A 19,776-nucleotide genomic window follows, 5' to 3' on the forward strand; every position below is an offset into this window, starting at 1 on the left:
TCTGCTGTCTGAGGTAAGAGAGATGAAATTTGAGCTGGTTTTATCAGGAAAGGGGGAGAGAAATTGGGGAGGACATGCTAGGCAGATGGAATAGCATATGAAAGAGCATGGAGGTGTGAAAGACAATGGTGAGGTCAAGATTAGTGAGTAATGCTCTCCACACAGTGTTCTCTCCCCTGTAGTTCACCCACTTAACTCCTGCTAGTTGTAACAAGTTTGTTTCTCTCCCCAACTAGACTGTGAACTCTACTAAAAGAAAGAACTGTCCACATTCATGTTTGCATCTCTGCTTTCCCCAATCCCAACACTTAGCATACCTTTATGTATGTGATACGTTTTCAGTGAATACTTTATTAAATATTTCATCCTTGTACTTTTTTTGGGGGGGAGTGGGGGCAGAGTTTCGCTCTTGTCGCTTAGGCTGGAGTGCAATGGCATGATCTCGGCTCACTGCAACCTCCACCTCCCGGGTTCAAGCGATTCTTCTGTCTCAGCCTCCCGAGTTGCTGGGATTACAGACATCCACCACCATGCCCAGCTAATATTTTTATTTTTAGTAGAGATGCGTTTTCACCATGTTCATCAGGCTGGTCTTGAACTCCTGACCTCAGGTGATCCGCCCCCCCCTCGGCCTCCCAAAGTGCTGGGATTACAGGCGTGAGCCACTGTGTCTGGCCCATCCTTGTACTCTTACAGCCTCTGGCATACTCATAGAAGCCTGAAGTGAAGTTCAGCTGATCAAAATTATAAAGACCATTTGACATTGGACTAGTTGTACATAGCCCTGGCTTTTACTCAAGTAGTGGTAAGTTGGGTTAAAATGATTTCTTGTGAGTCATTGATTATCCAGGAAAGACATCATTAAAAATCTATGAGTGACTTTGTATTTCAGTTGACATTAATATCAGCTTGTTTAGAAAGCACTTTTTTCCCACAGTAGAAATTAAAAATAGTGAAAACAATGTATAGTAACAAACCTCCAAATGTTTAAAAGTTCATGTAATTACATTTATGCCATGAAATCTTTTGATAGTTACATAAATTTAAATATATTAATGGATGATGTCAGTGGTAATGACAGTGAAAGGACCTTAAAAAATCTGCTTATCAATAAAAGCATTGACAACACTGGCAAATTGTTAAAATCAACTTTTCCAGAATTCTGTTAGGCAGGAAAATAGGGTCTGGAAGTAGGGAACATAAGACCAATTCATACTTCAGCTATGGCAGGAAATATCATCTCCATAGGGCGTAGGCCAAGTAAATAACTTTGTAACTTTACTTCATCCTCTTCATTTACATATGGTGTACCCCAAATAACCAATGGAATCCTCTAGAGGGTATTTAAACTCCCTAAAATTCTGTAACGGGGCCCTTGAGCCCCTATGCTCTGGCCCACTCCCACACTGTGGAGTGTACTTTAATTTTCAATAAATCTCTTCATTCCTTCCTTGCTTTGTTTGTGCGTTTTTTTCAATTCTTTGTTCAAGACACCAAGAACCTGGACACCCTCCTGGTGACATCTGGAACTTAATGAAAGGTTTTTAATAATCCAAATAGTGTTTATTTAGCCAGGTGCGGTGGATCTCACCTGTAATCCCAGCATATTGGGAGGCTGAGGCAGGCAGATCACCTGAGGTCAGGAGTTCGAGACCAGCCTGGCCAATGTGGCGAAATCTCTTCTCTACTAAAAATACAAAAATTATCCAGGTGTGGTGGCAGGAACCTGTAATCCCAGCTACTTGGGAGGCTGAGGCAGGAGAATTGCTTGAACCTGGGAGGTGGAGGTTACAGTGAGCTGAGACTGCGCCATTGCACTCCAGCCTGGGCAACAAGGGTGAAACTCCATCTCAAAAAATAAATAAATAAATAAATAAATAAATAAATAAATAAATACAAATAGTGTTTATTTAAACAACAAGAAAACAAAAATTCAAAAGCCTGGCTGAATCTTGGTAAGAACAGGAAAATTTGTGGCATTTAAATGTGCTCTATTCACATCTCCTCTTCCCAGAAACATGGTGGCCTTGAAAGCCAACAGCCTCACAATCACAGTAGCCATGAGAATTAGCAGCCTAGAAGTCAACAGAGGAAATTGAACAAATTTAGAACTTCTCCAAACTTCCATCTCCATAGAATTATTATTATCTGACCTATCTGAAAGTTCCTTGGAAAACCTGGCATTTTCAAGGGCTTGTGTTTATTTGATATGACTTAGAGCTCACTAACAATGAACAGCTTTTTCCTCCGGGATGTTTGTTGAAAACAATTAGAGACACTTTAAAAAAATATCACAGCTGCCTGAGGGGGTAATAACAGCTAGAGCAAACAAGAAGTTGACAAAAAACCTTTCAAGGAAAAGCTGGGAATTAGATGTCCATAAGGGGCTTTGAAAAGCTTCCACATATTCCTAGGGATCTAGAAGGACACATGCTTGTGTAAGGTTGTGCATGTGTTCATGGAAGACCTGAAAAGTCCCTTATCCCTCATCTTTGGTTGACCTTAAGGGTTTATGTAATCAGGAGGTAAGGCTAAAGCAAAGTTGTCAAATGCTCTCTAGGTGTTGAGAGTGTGCCCCAATATGCATTCAAAGCTTCTTGGCAAAGGAAGGAAAACTTACTGGTTGAAAGCATTTAAGAAAAAGTTTTTTGAACCAATAGCTGACAAATAAGCTATTCCAAGAAGAGATGGCAGTGGCCACACACAACAAATAATACAGACTTTAAAGAATTACTTCATAGGTCACTAAACAACAATTACAAAAACAAACCTCAGGAAGAAGAGGGAATCTGATTTCCAAGGTTGTCAATTATATTATTTAAAATGTTCAGTCTTCAACAAAAAAATTATGAGACATGCAAAGAAAAAAAAAGTATGGCCTATATACAGGGAAAGGAAAAGTCAATAGAAACTATCCCTCCTGAGCTGGGCATAGTGGCATGAGCCCATAGTCCCAGCTACTCGAGAGGCTGAGGTAGAAGTAATGTTTGAGCCAAGGAGCTCAAATCTAGCCTGGGAAATAAAGTGAGACCCCATTTCTTTAAAAAATATTTTAAAAATACTGTCCCTGTGCAAACCCAGATGTCAGGCTTACTTGACAAAGATTTTAAATCAGCTATTTAAAATATGCTTAAAGATTACAAGAAAGTATGTCAAAGAACAAAAGGAATGTAAGATGTCTTATCACATAGAGAATATTAATGGAAATTCTGAAGTTGAATAGGACAATAATTGAAATTAAAAATCCACTGGAGAGATCAACAGCAGATTTCAGCTGGCTATAGAAAGTATCATCAAACTTTATGTTGATAGGTTAACTGAGATTACCTAGTCTGAAGGGTAGAAAGAGAAAATAAAGAAAAATGGTCAGAGCCTAAGAGACTTGTGATATATCAAGTGTACACACACACACACAAACACACACACACACACACACACACACACACACACACCGGAATGTTTTTGAGTTTTTCCAACTTTGAGTTTATTGATTTTTTTTTTTCTTTTTGAGAGAGAGTCTTGCTCTGTCACCCAGGCTGGAGTGCAATGGCATGATCTCGGCAGCTTACTGCAACCTCCACCTCCCGTGTTCAAGTGATTCTCCTGCCTCAGCCTCCTGAGTAGCTGGGATTACAGGCACCTGCCACCACGCCCGGCTAATTTTTGTATTTTTAGTAGAGACCTGACCTCAGGTGATTCACCCACCACAGCCTCCCAAAGTGCTGGGATTATAGGCATGAGCCACCGTGCCCGGCCTATTGATCTTCTTGAATGTGTGGATTAAAGTTTTCCATCAAAGTTTGGAATTTTCAGTCATTAGACATCAAATATTTTTTCTGTTTTTTATTTTTCCTCTTCTTCACACAACTCTTGTTGTGTGTGTGTGTGTGTGTGTGTGTGTGTGTGTGTGTGCATGTGTGTGTGTATAATGCTTGTTTAACCTCCTTGTAAAGTTTGTGTCTTCTAGGTTGCAACATTCCACATCAAATGATGGTTATGCAAGGATTCCAATCAATCCCTGCCTCAGATTTAGACTCTCTTGATGACCTTAACTTGGATCCCCTAGACCAGTCAGCCAGAGATTTCCATGCCCTTGCTAGGCAGTGCCATTACCCCTAATCATCAGGAAGGAGGATGAACAAAGAATTCCAGGCAGGCGGTTCACGGTGGCTCACGTCTGTAATCCCAGCACTTTGGGAGAGTGAAGCAGGCAGGTCATTTGAGGTCTGGAGGTCAAAACCAGCATGACCAACATGGTGAAACTGCGTTTCTACTAAAAATACAAAATATATATATATATTCAGGAGTGATGGTGCATGCCTGTAGTCCTAGCTACAGGGGAGGCTTAGGCAGGAGAATTGCTTGAATCTGGGAGGCAGAGGTTTCAGTGAGCTGAGATCGTACCACTGAACTCCAGCCCGTGTGACACAGTGAGACTCTGTCTCAAAAAAAAAAAAAAAAAAAAAAAAATTCCAGGCAGCAGTTTCACATGACTAGAGGCTATGGACTGATAAAACCATGAAAAACGGGGTGTGGAACAAGTTGGCTAAGACTGACTGAATCCAATATGGTCCTGAATTTGACCTAGGTTTCACCTAGGACCTCATTATATACTCATTAACATAGTAAATCACACACCCACCAGCACCATGACAGTTCTGAGATTACCTATTAGTGGTATAAAAATGAGTGGCACCACAGTTCTGAGAAATCTTCACCTTTTTCCAGGAATCCTCATAAATATTCTACTTCTTGGTTAAATAAACCCATAAAAGTAGAAGCTGAAAACTCTATTGTGTGACTGACTCTTGAATATGCCTGCACTCCTCTTTCTTGAGTGTGTACTTTTCACTTTGCAATAAATCTCTGTACTTTCAAAAAAAGAAAGAAAGAAATTAAAACCTAATACAGAACTTCAAAAACAGAATTGATCAAGTAGAAGAATCTGTGAACTTGAAAATAATTGAAACTATCGGGTTAGAAAGACAAAAAGTAAAAAGAATGAAAAAGACTGAAGAAAGTCTGTGTGACTTACAAGATAGTATAAAACTACAATGCATACATTATAGAATTTGGAAGGGGCAGAGAAAAAAAGGAGCATAAATCTTATTTAAAGAAATAAATGAAAGAAGACTTTCCAAATCTAGGGAGGAAAATGAACATCTAGACCCATGATGTGAAAAGAATGCCAAATAGATCTTCACTGAGACCCATTATAATCAAATTGTCTAAAGTCAAGGATGAAGAAATCATTTTGAAAGCAGCAAGAGAAAAGTAAAATCTTGACATGTAGGGGATTCCTGTAAGACTGTCAGTGGATTTCTCAACAGAAACCTTGCAATCCAGGAGATTTGGTTTGGCTCTATGGCCCCACCCAAATCTCACCTGGAACTGTAATAATCCCCACATGTCATGGGAGGGATCCAGTGAGAGGTAATTCAATCACGGGGGTGGGTGTTTCATATGCTGTTCTTGTGATAGTGAATAAGTCTCTGATGGTTTTATAAAGGGGAGTTCCCCTGCACATACCCTCTTGCCTGCCACCATGTAAGACATGACTTTGCTCCTCCTTTGCCTTCCACCATGATTGTGAGGCTCCCCAGCCACGTGGAATTGTATGTCAATTAATCCTCTTTATAAATTACCCAGTCATGGGTACATCTTTATTAACAGCCTGAGAACAGACTAAAACAAACAAGGATGAAGAAATAATTTTGAAAGCAACAAGAAAAAAGCGAAGCTTCACATGTAAGGGATCCTGGTAAGACTATCAGTGGATTTCTCAACAGAAACCTCGCAATCCAGTAAAGAGTAGGAACACATATTCAAAGTCCTGAAAGAAAAAAAAATACCTGCCATCAAAGAATACTATATCCTGCAAAATTATCCTTTAAAAATAAAGAAGGGAAACCTTTTCCCAGACAAACAAAAACTGAGGGAGTTCATTGCCACTAGATCTGCCTTACAAAGAAATATTTATGGGAACTCTTCAAACTGAAAGAAACACATGTTAAATAGTGATGTGAAAGCATAAAATAGAGATATACAGATTAATGTAACAATGTAATGGTGGTGCATAATTTACTTTTAGCTCATATATAAAACTTAAAAGATAAAAATTTTTAGTGGATACAAAATATAAAAGCAGATTCTGAGTACAGAGCACAAAGTGTGTGTGTGTGGAGGGATGTAAAAGTATAGTATTTTTGTATGATATTTAAGCTACATTGTTATCGACTGAAAATTAAAGGATAAAACTAGAATATATTTTATACAATCCTCAAGATGACAGCCAGAAAACCTTTAATAGATACACAAAAGATAAAGAGAAAGCATCAAAGCAAATCACTACCAAAATAACTCATCAAATAACAAAGGAAGAGGCGGGGTGTGGTGGTTCATGCCTGTAATCCCAGAATTTTGGGATGCCATGGCAGGCGGATCACCTGAGGTCAGAAGTTTGAGACCAGACTGGTCAACGTAGTGAAACCCCGTCTCTACTAATACAAAATTAGCTGGGCATGGTGGCATGAGTCTATAATCCCAGCTACTTGGGAGGCTGAGGCATGAGAATCACTTAAGCCTAGGAGGCAGTGGCTGCAGTGAGCTGAGATCATGCCACTGCACTCCAGCCTGAGCAACAGAGTGAGACTCTTGTCTCAAAAAAAAATATATATATATGGAAGAGAGCAAGATAGGAAAAGAGAAACAAAAAATCTGCAACATAGACAGAAAATAATTTAAAAATAGCAATAGTAAGTACTCACCTATCAGTAATTACCTTAAATGTAAATGGATTAAACTCACCAATCAAAGGCAGAGAGTGGCTGAATAGATTTTTTTCTTTATTATAGAAATCCATTGCTTGCTAATGAATAGATTTTAAAAAGCAGGATCTAGTAATATGCTGTCAACAAGAGAGTCACTTTAGATTTAAGGGCACACATAAGCTGAGAAGTGAAGGGGTGGAACAAATATTTCATGCAAATGGTCACCAAAAGAAAGCAGGAGTGGCCATACTTATATCAGACAAAATCCATTTTATGTTTAAAACTCTAGAGACAAAGAAGGTCAACTATGTAATGCCAAAAGGGTCAATTCGGCAAGAAGATAAAACAAGTATAAATATATACACACCCAACATCTGAGAACCTAAATATATAAAGCAAATATCAACAGATCTGAAGATAGACATTGACAATACAACAATAGTAGAGGACTTCAATACCCCATTCACAATATCAGATACAGCATCCAGACAGAAAATAAACGAGGAAACATCTGGCTTGAAGAACATTACAAAACAAATGAAACTAATAGACCTATATGGAACTTTCTACCCAACAGCAGAAGCATACAAATTTTTCTCAAGTATGCAGGGAACATTCTCCAAATAGATCACATGTTAGGTCACAAAACAAGCCTTAACAAATTTAATAGGATCAATGTCATTCCAGGTGCATTTTCTGACCATAATGAAAAAAACTAGAAAGCAATAACAGCAATATATATGCTATGGGAAACAAGTAAAGGATGACAAGGAAAGGATGACAATTCTCATCACTTCTACTCAACATGGTACTGGAAGTCTTAGCCAGAATAATTAGGCAACAGAAAGAAATAAGAGGCATCCCAATCAGAAAGGAAGAAGTTAAATAATCTCTGTAGGTGAAAGACTTATACACTGTAAATTATAAGGCATTGATGAAGGAAATTAAATAAGACACAGATAAGTGAAAAGACATCCCATATTTTTGGATTGAAAGAATTAATATTGTTAAATGTTAAAATGTCCATACTACCCAAAGTGAACTATAGAGTAAATGTAATCTCTATCAAAATCCACTGACATTCTTTACAGAAATGGAAAACACTCTATAATTCATATGGAACCATAAAAGACCCTGAATAGCCAAAGACATTTTGGGCAAGAGGAACAATGATGGAGATATCACACATCTTGATTTAAAAATATATCACATGGTGGGTGTGGTGGCTCATGCCTGTAATTCCAGCACTTTGGAAGGCTAAGGTGGGTGGATCACCTGAGGTCAGGAGTTCAAAACCAGCCTGGCCAACAAGGTGAAACCCTGTCTCTACTAAAAATACAAAAAAATTAGCTGAGTGTGGTGGCATGTACCTGTAATCCCAGCTACCTGGGAGGCTGAGGCAGGAGAATCGCTTGAACCCGGAAGGCAGAGGTTGTAGTGAGCCGAGAGATATATATATATATATCAAAGGTAATCAAAAGAGTATGGTACAAGCATAAAAACAAACATAGGCCAAAATAACAGAATTCAAAACAGAGAAATAAATCCACACCATTACAGTCAATTGATTTTCTACAAAAATGCCAAGAATGCACAATGGGGAAACACAGCCTCTTCAATAAACAGTGATGGGAAAACTGAATAAAAAGCAGAAACTTTTTAGCTTGATGTAATCTCATTTGTCTATTTTTGCTTTGGTTGCCTGTGCTTAAGGGATATTGCTCAAAAAATTCTTGTCTTCTCAGGACATTGAGACATTGGAGAATTTCCCCAATGTTTTCTTGTAGTAGTTTCATAGTTTGAGGTCTTATATTTAAGTCTTTAATCAATGTGGATTTGATTTTTGTACATGGTGAGATGCAGGGGTCTAGTTTCATCTTTCTGCACATGGATATCTAGTTTTTCCAGCACCATTTATTAAAGAGACTGTCTTTTCCCCAAAGTATGTTAGCGCCTGTGTTGAAAATGAGTTCACTTTAAGTGTGTGAATTTGTTTCTGGGTTCTCTATTCTGTTCCTTTTTTTTTTTTTTTTTTTTCTGTTTTAATACCAGTACCATGCTGATTTGATTACTATAGCTCTGTAATATGATTTGAATTTGGATGTGATTTCTCCAAGTTTGCTCTTATTGCATAGGATATCTTTGGCTATTCTGGGTCTTATGTATGCCTATAAAAATTTTAGCATTTTTTTCTATTTTGGTGAAGAATGTTGTTGGCATTTTGATAGGGATTACATTGAATCTGTAGATTGCTTTGTGTAGTGTGAACATTTTACCAATATTGCGTCTTCTAATCCATGAACATGGAATGTCTTTCAATTTTTTGGTGTCCTCTTCAATTTCTTTCATCAGTGTTTTATAATTTTTATTTGAGAAATCTTTTGCTTCTTTGATTAAGTTAATTCATAGGTATTGAATTCTATTTGTGGCTATTGTAAATGGGATTACTTTTTAAATTTCTTTTTAGGATTGCTCACTGTTGGGATGTAGAAATACTATTGATTTTTTTTTGTATGTTAGTTTTGTAACCTCCCACTTTACTGAATTTGTTTATCGGTTCTAATAGTTTTTCTTTTTGTGCCTGTGGAGTCTTTAAGTTTTTCCAAATATAAGATCACATCATCTGCAAACAAAAATAATACTACTTCTTTCATTCCAAGTTGGTTGCCATTTATATCTTTTTCTTGTTTGATTGCTCTAGCTAGGACTTCCGCTACTATATTGAATAACAGCGGTGAAAGTAGGCATTCTAGTAATGTTCCAGATCTTAGACGAAAGGCTTTCAGGTTTTCCCCATTCAGTATGATACTTGCTGTGGACCTGTCATATATGGCTTTTATTATGTTGAGGTATGTTCTTTCTATCCCCTGTTTTATGAGAGTTTTTTGTTTTTTATCATGAAGGGATGTTGAATTTTATCAAAAGCTTTTTGGCATCAATTGAAATAATCATATGGTTTTTAATCCTTCATTCTGTTGCTATGATGAATCGCATTGATTGATTTGCATATATTGGACCATCCTTGCATCCCAGGGATGAATCCCAGTTGGTCATGATAAATTTTTTTTTTTTTTAATGTAACAGTGAATTCGGTTTTGCTAGTATTTTGTTGAGGATTTTTGCATCAATATTCATCAGAGATACTGGATTGTAGTTTTCTTTTTTTGATGTGTCTTTCTCTGGTTTTGGTTTCAGAGTGATGCTGACCTCATATAATGAATTTAGAAGTATTTCCTGCTCTTCTATTTTTTGCAATAGTTTTAGTAGGATGGGTACCAGTTCTTCTTTAAATGTTTGTGGAAACCAGCAGTGAAGCCACTGGGTCCCCAGCTTTTCTTTACTGAGAGACTTCTTAATATGGCTTTGATCTTATTACTTGTTATTGGTCTGTTCAGGTTTTGGATTTCTTTCTGGTTCAATCTTGATTGGTTGTATGTATCTAGAAATTTGTCCATTTCTTCTACATTTTCCAACTTCTTGGCATGTAGTTGCTCATCATAGCCATGAATGATCTTTGAATTTCTGCAGTATCAGTCATAATGTCTCCTTTTTCATTTCTAATGCTTTTATTTGAATCTTCTCTCCTTTTATTAGTAAGTTTGGCTAAAGTTTTGTCAATTTTGTTTTACTTTTCAAAAAACCAACTTTTTGTTTCATTGATCCTTTGTATTGTTTTCCCTCGTTTTAAATTCATTTCTGTTTTAATCTTTATTATTATTATTATTATTAATATTATTTTGAGATGGAGTCTCCTTCTGTCACCCAGGCAGGAGTGCAGTGCTGCTATTTTGGCTCACTGCAGCCTCTGTCTCCTGGCTTTGAGTGATTCTCTTGCCTCAGCCTGCAGAGTAGCTGGGATTACAGGTGCCTGCCACCACGCCTGGCTAATTTTTGTATTGTTAGTAGAGACAGAGTTTCACCACATTGGCCAGGCTGGTCTCAAACTCCTGACCTGAATTGATCTGCCTGCTTCGGCCTCCCAAAATGCTGAGATTACAGGCGTGAGACACCACACCCAGCCTATTAGTTCTTTTTTTATTTTTATTTTTTATTATACTTTAAGTTCTAGGGTACATGTGCATAACGTGCAGGTTTGTTACATATGTATACTTGTGCCATGTTGGTGTGCTGCACCCATCAACTCGTCAGCACCCATCAACTCATCATTTACATCAGGTATAACTCCCAATGCAATCCCTCCCCCTTCCCCCCTCCCCATAATAGGCCCCGGTGTGTGATGTTCCCCTTCCAGAGTACGAGTGATCTCATTGTTCAATTCCCACCTATGAGTGAGAACATGCAGTGTTTGGTTTTCTGTTCTTGCAATAGTTTGCTGAGAATGATGGTTTCCAGCTGCATCCATGTCCCTACAAAGGACACGAACTCATCCTTTTTTATGGCTGCATAGTATTCCATGGTGTATATGTGCCACATTTTCTTAATCCAGTCTGTCACTGATGGACATTTGGGTTGATTCCAAGTCTTTGCTATTGTGAATAGTGCCACAATAAACATACGTGTGCATGTGTCTTTATAGCAGCGTGATTTATAATCCTTTGAGTATATCACCAGTAATGGGATGGCTGGGTCATATGATATTTCTAGTTCTAGATCCTTGAGGAATCGCCATACTGTTTTCCACAATGGTTGAACCAGTTTACAATCCCATCAACAGTGTAGAAGTGTTCCTATTTCTCCACATCCTCTCCAGCACCTTTTCTCCTACTAATTTTAGGTTTGGTTTGCTTTTAGCTTTCTATTTCTTTAAGATGTATCATCAGACTGTTTATTTGAAGTTATTCCTCTTTCTGATGTAGGGACTTATAGCTATAAACTTCCCTCTTAGTACTGCTTTTGTTGTATCATATAGATTTTGGTATGTTGTATTTCCATTGTCTTTTGTTTTAAGAAGTTTACAAAAATTGTTTCATTGACTCACTTGTCATTCAGGAGCATACTGTTTAACGTCCATGTGTTTGTATAGTTTCTCAAATTTATCTTATCATTAATTTCTAATTTTATTTTATTGTGGTCAGAGAAGATGCTTGATGTTATCTCAATTTTGTTGAATGTTTTCAGACATTTTTGACCTATTATATCGTCTATTTTAAAGAATAATCCATGTGCTGAAGAAAAGAATGTGTATTCTGCCACCATCAGATAAAATGTTGTGTTAATACCTATTAGATTCATTCGGTCTATACTGCAGATCAAGTCTGATGTTTCTTTGTTGATTTTCTGTCTTGAAGATCTGTCCAATGCTGGGAGTAGGTTGTTGAAGTCTCCAGATATTATTGTATTGGGACCTATCTCTCTCTTTAGCTCTAATAATGTTTCCTTTGCTTATCTAGGTGCTCTAGTGTTGGGTGCATATATATTTAAAATTGATATATCCTCTTACTGAATTTACCTCTTTATCATTATATAGTAACTTTCTTTGTCTCTTCTTATAGTTTTTGTCTTGAAATCTATTTTGTTTGATATAAGTATAGCTACTCCTGATCATTTTTTGTTTCTATTGGCATGGAATGTCTTTTCCATCACTTTTCTTTTAATCTATTTGTGTCTTTATAGGTAAAGTGTGTTTCTAGTAGGCAACAGAATCTTGTTTGTAATACACTCAGCCACTCTATTTCTTTTGATTGTAGACTTTAGTTCATTTACAGTCAATGTTATTATTGATAAGTAAAGACTTACTCCTGCCATTTTGTTATTTGTTTTCTGGTGTTATTTCTTTATTTCCTTCCTTTAGTGAAGGTGATTTTCCCTGGTGATATGATTTATCTTGCTTTTTGTTTTTCTGTTTCCATTGTAATTTTTTTTGTTTGTTTGTTTGAGGTTACTGTGAGGCTTGCACATGCTATTTTACAACCTGGTAACTACTCAACCCTGTTTTCATAAATACAGAAACAAAAAGAAAACTAATATAAATTCTATGCCATAACTTTATTTTCAAGATTTTTAACTTTTGTTTCTATTTAGATCTTAGTGTACTATCTATGTCTTAAAAAGTTGTTGTAGTTATTATTTTTGTTTGGTTCATCATTTAGTTTTTCTAGCTAGCATTTTAGTTGATTACCTATGACAGTTGCAGTATTATAACACTGCAGTATTCTGTGTGTTTTCTGTGCACTTACTATTACCCATGAGTTTTGTACCTTCAGATGATTTCTTGTTGCTCATTAATGTCCTTTTCTTTCTGATTGATGTACTCTCTTAAACATTTCCCATAGGACAGGTCTCTTATGAATGAAATCCCTCAGCTTTTGTTAGTCTGTGTAAGTCTTTATTTCTCTTTCATGATTGAAGGGAATTTTTGCCATATATACTATTCTAGGGTAACAGTTTTTTTTTCCCTTCAACACTTTAAATATGTCATGCTACACTCTCTTGGACTGTAAGGTTTCCACTGAAAAGTCTGCTGTCAGACATATTGCAGCTCTATTGTATTTGTGTCTTTTTTCTTGCTGCTTTAAGCATCCTTTGTTTATCCTTGGTCTTTGAAAGCTTGATTATTAAATGCCTTGAGGTAGTCTTTGAGTTAAATATGCTTGAAGTTATATAACCTTCTTGTATTTGAATGTTAATAACTTTCTCTAGATTTGAAAAGATCTCTGTTATTATCCTGTTGAATAAACTTTGTACCCTTATCTCTTCCTCTATCTCATTTTTAAGGCCAATAACTCTTAAATTTGACATTTTGAGGCTGTTTTCTAGATCCTATAGGCAAGTTTTGTGGTTTTATATTTTTTTCTTTTGTCTCTCCTAGCAGTGTATTTTCAAATAGTCTGTTGTCAATCTCACTCTTCTTGATCAATTCTGCTATTAAGAGACTCTGATACATTCTTCAGTATGCCAATTGCACTTTTTAGATCCAGAATTTCTGCTTGATTTTTAAAATTATTTCAATCTCTTATAAATTAATCTGATAAAATTCTGAATTTCTTCTCTGTGTTATCTTGAATTTGAGTTTCCTCAACACAACTATTTTGAATTCCCTGTCTGAAAAGTCACATATCTCTGTTTCTCCAAGATTGGTCCCTGGTGCCTTATTTACTTCATTTTGGTGAGGTCATGTTTTCCTGGGTGGTGTTGAAGCTAGTAAATATTCTTTGGTATCTGGACATTGAAATGATTGATATTTAATTTTAGTTTTCACAATCTGGACTTGTTTGTACCCGTCCTTATTTGAAAAGCTTTCCAGAAATTAAAAAGGACTTGGATGTTTTGATCTAAGCTGTATCTGCTTTAGGGAACACCCTAATCTTAGTAATGCTGCAGTTCTTGCAGACTTATAGAAGTTGCGCCTTGATGGTCATAAATGAGATTTGGGAGAATTTTCTGGATTACCAGGCAGAGACTCTTGCTCTTTCCCATTATTTTCTCCTAAACATATAGAGTCTCTTTCTCTGTTCCAAGCCACTTAAACCTGGGGTTGGAAGTATACAAGCTTCCCTGTGGCCATCATCACTAGGACTAGGACCATGCTGGGTCAGACCTGAAGCCAGCACAGCACTGGGTCTCACTCAAGGCTCACTGTAAACACTTCCTGGCTACTGCTTATATTCACTCAAGGCCCTGGGACTCTATAATCAGCAAGTGGCAAAGCCAGCCAGGCCTGTGTCCGTCCCTTCAGGGAAGTGAGTTCTCCCAGGTCCAGGTGGGTCCATAGGTGTCATCTAGGAGTCAGGAAATAGAGTGACAAAACTTAGAAGTCTACCTTGTGTTCTATTGTATTGTGGCTGAGCTGGCACTGAAACCACAACACACAGTTCTTTCAAATCTTCCTTCTCCTTTCCAAAGGAAAAGAACCTTCGCTCTGTAGCAACCACCACCTTAGGCCATGAGGAGTTCTGTCTGACTACCACCAATGTTCCCTTAAGGCCCAAGAGCTCTGACATCAGCTTTTGGTGAATGCTGCCTGGCCTGGAACTTACCCTTCAGGGAAAAGGGTTCCCTTCTGGCCCAGGGCAGGTCCAGAGATGCCATCCAAGAGTGAAGTCCTGAAATTGAGGACTCCAAGAGCCCACTTGGTGTTATATCCTCCTGTAGTCATGCTGATATCTGAAGCCAACAAATTTCAGAGGCTTGCTCAAGGCCATTGATGTAGCTCAGGGTCCAAGGCCTCTTCAGTCATCAGGTGATAAATGCTGCCAAGACTGGGTCCTTCTCTTCAAGGCAGTGGGTTCCCTTCTGGCTCAGGGCATGTTTTGAGAAGTCATAAGGAAACTAGAGCCTGAAATGGGGGTCTCATGACTCTGGTCATTGCCCTATCCTGCTGTGGCTGAGGTGGTATCTAAGATGCAAGGCAAAGTCCTCTTCACTTTTCCCATTACTCTCCTAAAGCAGAAGGAAGGCATCTGTTTTGGAGCCTCAAGCTTTGCAGCCTGTGGTTAGAAATGTGGTGATTTCAGAACTCCCTTAACTGTCCCGGCTGGTGTTTCAGTAGATCACGTGGCCTCCCAGAGCCCATCTCTGGGCTCAGTTTAGCCCTAGGACCTGCCTAAGAGTTGCAGTCCTGATGACCTAGAATGCTTTTCTAGTTTACTCAGAGATACAGAGCACTTTGTCCCCCAGTAGCGAGGTGTGAGGGAACTCAAGTTCAGACCACTAGGCTAGGTGATTCCCCTCTGGCTAAGGCTGCTTTAAATGCTCCCTCCATTAGCTCGACAGGTGAGCTTGGTCTGGTTTTCCTCTCTGCTCTTAAAGGATAGCACTGAGATTAATGCCTCACAATTGCTGTGCTCGCCTTCCTCCAGCATCCAAAGAAGCTCTCTGTACCACACTGCTGCTGCCAAGGGTGGGGAAAGGGTGGCATTCAAGATTCAGGAATTTTTTTTTTTTTCTATCTCTTTAGTGCATCTTTAAGCACTATAGAGTTAAAACCAGGTATTATGAGGGCTCACCTGATTTTTGGTTCTAATGAAGGTTTTTGTTTTGTTTTGTTTTTTCCTCTGTAGATAGTAATTAAATTGGTGTCCCTGTGAAGGTGATGACTGGTGGAGCCTTCTATTCTGCCATCTTGGTCCTCTCTGAAAATGCATTTTGTAATATTGTTTCCTTGGAAAATATGTTTGCAGCTGCAGAAAAATAACTAACATTACCTTTGGATTAAACACCTATACTGAGTACTGCCTTGAAATGATTACCTACTATGAAGTACAATTTGATCCAAAATAGTGGTAAATTCTTCCCTGAGATGAATTATCACCTAGGTAGAGATTATTATCCAGATTAAGTAAACTGAAAAATGAAGCTGTTGAATCTTCTTTTCATTTTCTGTGCTTTGTGTTAGAACATCTCCCCAAAGAGTCAGGGTTTTTATTTAGGAATAAAATGATTGGACTTCGCTTTTAGGAGTATAATTCAGTAACAATGAGTAGAAGAACTAAGTAGATGGCTTTCCCGTCTTCCCCTTGCAAATTTTTTGAAGATTCTGCATTGAAATAATTACAACACTTTGATTTCAATCAACATTATTAAAATCTTTACAAGCATAAAAAGGTGAATTCCATACGATTTGTTAGACTGATGAAAAATCTGTAGCATTACTGTCTAAAAATAACAGAATTTGAGAAGAGAATGACAATAACAAGTTATAGATAAGTTCCCTTAAGAGATTCCAGAGTCTTTTTAAAAGCACCAGATGAGGCATAGATCTGATGATCTTGAGTTTATTTCCTACTCTGAAATTTTAAAATTCTCAGATTTCTAAAATTCTCTGAGTTGTCTATCCATAAACCAGTTTCTCACAGCCAACTCTATGGGCACATATAACATATATTCCCACTTTCATACTTTGGCAAAATAACAATAACAGCACTGATAACACTGATTGATGCTTTGGTATTTTTTGTTTATTTTAAATATTTTTTATCTTAAAATACTGTTTACTTTTTACTATAGTCACTCTGTTGTGCTAGCAAATACTAGGTGTCGTTTATTCTATTTTTTTTTGTACCCGCTAACAATCCCCATTTTCCCTATCCCCCGACTACCATTCCCAGCCTCTTGTACCTACTCTTCTACTCTCTATTCCCATGGGTTCTGTTGTTTTTATTTTTGGATCCCACAAATAAGTGAGAACATGGGATGTTTGTCTTTCTGCCTGGCTTATTTTACTTAACATAATGACCCCCAGTTCCATCCATGTTGTTGCAGATGACAGAATCTCATTCTACTTTTATGGATGAGTAGTACTCAATTGTTTATATGTATTACATTGTCTTTATCCAGTCATCTGTTCAACACTTTGGTTGCTTCCAAATCTTGGCTATTGTGCATAGGGCTACAATAAACATGGGAGTGTAGACATATTTTTGATATACTGATTTACTTTCTTTTGGGTATATATCTAACAGTGGGATTGCTGTAACATATAGTAGTTCTTTTTTCTTTTTTTGAGGAACTAATAAACTGTTTTTCATAGTGGTTGTACTAATTTACATTACCACCAAAACTGTATGAGGTTTCCCTTTTCTCCACATTCTTGCCAGCATTTGTTATTGCCTGTCTTTTGAATAAAAGTCATTTTAACTGAGGTGAGATAATATTTTATTGCAGTTTTGATGTGCATTTCTCAGATGATCAATGATATTGAGCACCTTTTCATACACCTGTTTTCCATGTGTATGTCCTCTTTTGAGAAATGCCTATTCAGGACTTTTACCCATTTTAAAATCTGCTTATTATATTTTTCCTATAGAGTTGTTTGTTTTAGCTCCTATGTATTCTGATTACTAATCCATTGTCATATGAGTAGTTTGCAAATATTTTCTCTAATTCTGTAGGTTGTCCATGCATTTTGTTGATTGTTTTCTTTGCTGTGCAAAACTTGTGATCACATTTGTCCATTTTTGTGTTGGTTACCAGTGCAATAAATAGCACTTAATAGTGTATTACTCAAGAAATCTTCACCCGGTCCAATGTTCTGGTGAATTTCCCTAGTGTTTGCTTTTAGTAGTTTCACAATTTGAGGTCTTAGATTTGAGTCTTTAATATGTTTGGATTTGAGTTTTGTATATGGTGAGAGACAGGGATCTAGTTTCATTCTTCTGCATATGGATATCTGGTTTTCTTAGCACCACTTACTGAAGAGACAATCCTTTCCCCAAAGTGTGTTCTTGGCACCTTTGTCAAAAATGAGTCCACTGCAGGTGAACAGGCTTATCTCTGAGTTCTCTATTCTGTTCCACTAGTCTATTTGTGTGTTTTTGTGCCAGTACCATGTCATTTTGGTTACTATAAGTATTAGTACATTTTCATGCTGCTATAAAGAAATAACTTAAAAATGGGTAATTTACAAATAAGAAAGGTTAAGTTGACTCACAGTTCTGCAGGCTTAGCAGGAAGCATGACTGGGCAGCCTCAGAAAAGTTACAATCATGGTGGAAGGTGACGGGAAAGCACACGCATCTTCGCAATGGTGGAAGCATGCACATCTTCACAATGGCAGGACAGGAGAGAGAGTGAGGGTGTAAATGTCACACTTTTAAGCTGTCAGATCTTGTAAGAACTCATTCACTATCGTGAGAACTGCACGGGGGAAATCCACCCCAATGATCCAATTACCACCCACCAGGTCCCTTCCCTGACACATGAGGATTACAATTTGAAACAAGATTTGTGTGGGGACACAGCCAAATCATATCACTATAGTTCTGTAGTATAATTTGAAATAAGGTAATGTGATTACTCCAGTTTTGTTCTTTTTGCTCAGGATAGCTTTGGCTATTCTGGGTCTGTTATGGTTCCCCGTAAAATTTAGAATGCTTTTTTCTATTTCTGTAAAAGTATCAACGGTATTTGGATAGGGGTTGCATTAAATCTATAGATTGCTTTGGGTAGAATGGACACTTTAATATATGGATTCTTCCCATCCACAAACAGAGAATACTTTTCCGGATTTTGGTGTTCTTTTTGATTTCTTGCATCCATGTGTTTTAATTTTAATTTAAAAAAATTTCACTTCTTTGGCTAAGTTACTTCATTCTATATATATTTTTTTCATTTGTAGCTATTGTAAATGGGATTACCTTCATGATTTCTTTTTCAGATTATTCTATGTGGGCATATAGAAATGCTATTGATTTTTAATGTTAACTTTGTATCCTGCAAATTTATTGAATTTGTTTATCAGTTCTAATAGATTTTTGGTAAAGTCTCTAGGTTTTGTGAAGTATAAAATGATATCATCTGCAAACAAGAATAGTTTGACTTATTTAATTTTAATTTGGATGTTCTTCATTTCTTTCTCTTGTCTGATTGCTCTAGCTTGGACTTCTAGTACTATGTTGAATAACAGTGGAGAAAGTGAGCATCGTTGTTGTATTCCTGATCTTAGAGGAAAGGCCTTCAGGTTTTCCCCATTCGGTATAATACTAGCTATGGGTCTATTGCATATGCTTTTTATCATATTGAGATATGATTCTTCTATACCTAGCTTTTTGAGGGTGTTATTCTATTATGAAATGATGTTGAATTCAGTGAATCTCTCTGCAGAAACCCTACAAGTCAGAAGACAGTGGGGCCCAATATTCAATATTTTTAAAGAAAAGAATTTTCAACCCAAAATTTCATATCCAGCCAAACTAAGTTTCATAAGTGAAGGAGAAATAAAATTGTTTACAAGCAAGCAAATGCTGAGGGATTCTGTACCACCAGGCTGCCTTACAAGAACTCCTGAAGGAAGCACTAAATATGGGAAAGAAAACTGGTACCAGCCACTGCAAAAATACACCAAAATATAAAGAACTGTGACACAATGAATAAACTGAATCAACCAATGTGCAAAATAATAAGCTAGCATCATGATGACAGGATCAAACTCACATATAACAATATTAACATTAAATGTAAATGAACTAAATGCCCAAATTAAAAGACACAGACTGTCAAGTTGGATAAAGAGTCAAGACCCATAGGTGTGCAGTATTCAGGAGACCCATCTCACATGCAAAGATACATATAGGCTCAAAATAAAGGAATAGAGGAATATTTACCAAGC

At 37.2% G+C, this 19,776-nt stretch overlaps 1 protein-coding gene across 1 annotated transcript in view; it reads right to left on the bottom strand.

Annotated features, from left to right (window-relative positions):
* ZC3H12B (zinc finger CCCH-type containing 12B) overlaps positions 1 to 18,825 on the bottom strand; it is a 46,515-nt gene extending 27,690 nt beyond the window's left edge. Inside the window, exon 1 of the mRNA XM_031660722.1 lies at positions 18,100 to 18,825. The gene's annotated coding sequence lies outside the window, so the exon portion shown is untranslated. The remainder of the gene's footprint in view (positions 1 to 18,099) is intronic.
* Between the last annotated feature and the right edge of the window lie 951 nt (positions 18,826 to 19,776).

Source organism: Papio anubis, chromosome X (genome assembly GCF_008728515.1).
Source record: "Papio anubis isolate 15944 chromosome X, Panubis1.0, whole genome shotgun sequence".
NCBI lineage: Eukaryota > Metazoa > Chordata > Mammalia > Primates > Cercopithecidae > Papio > Papio anubis.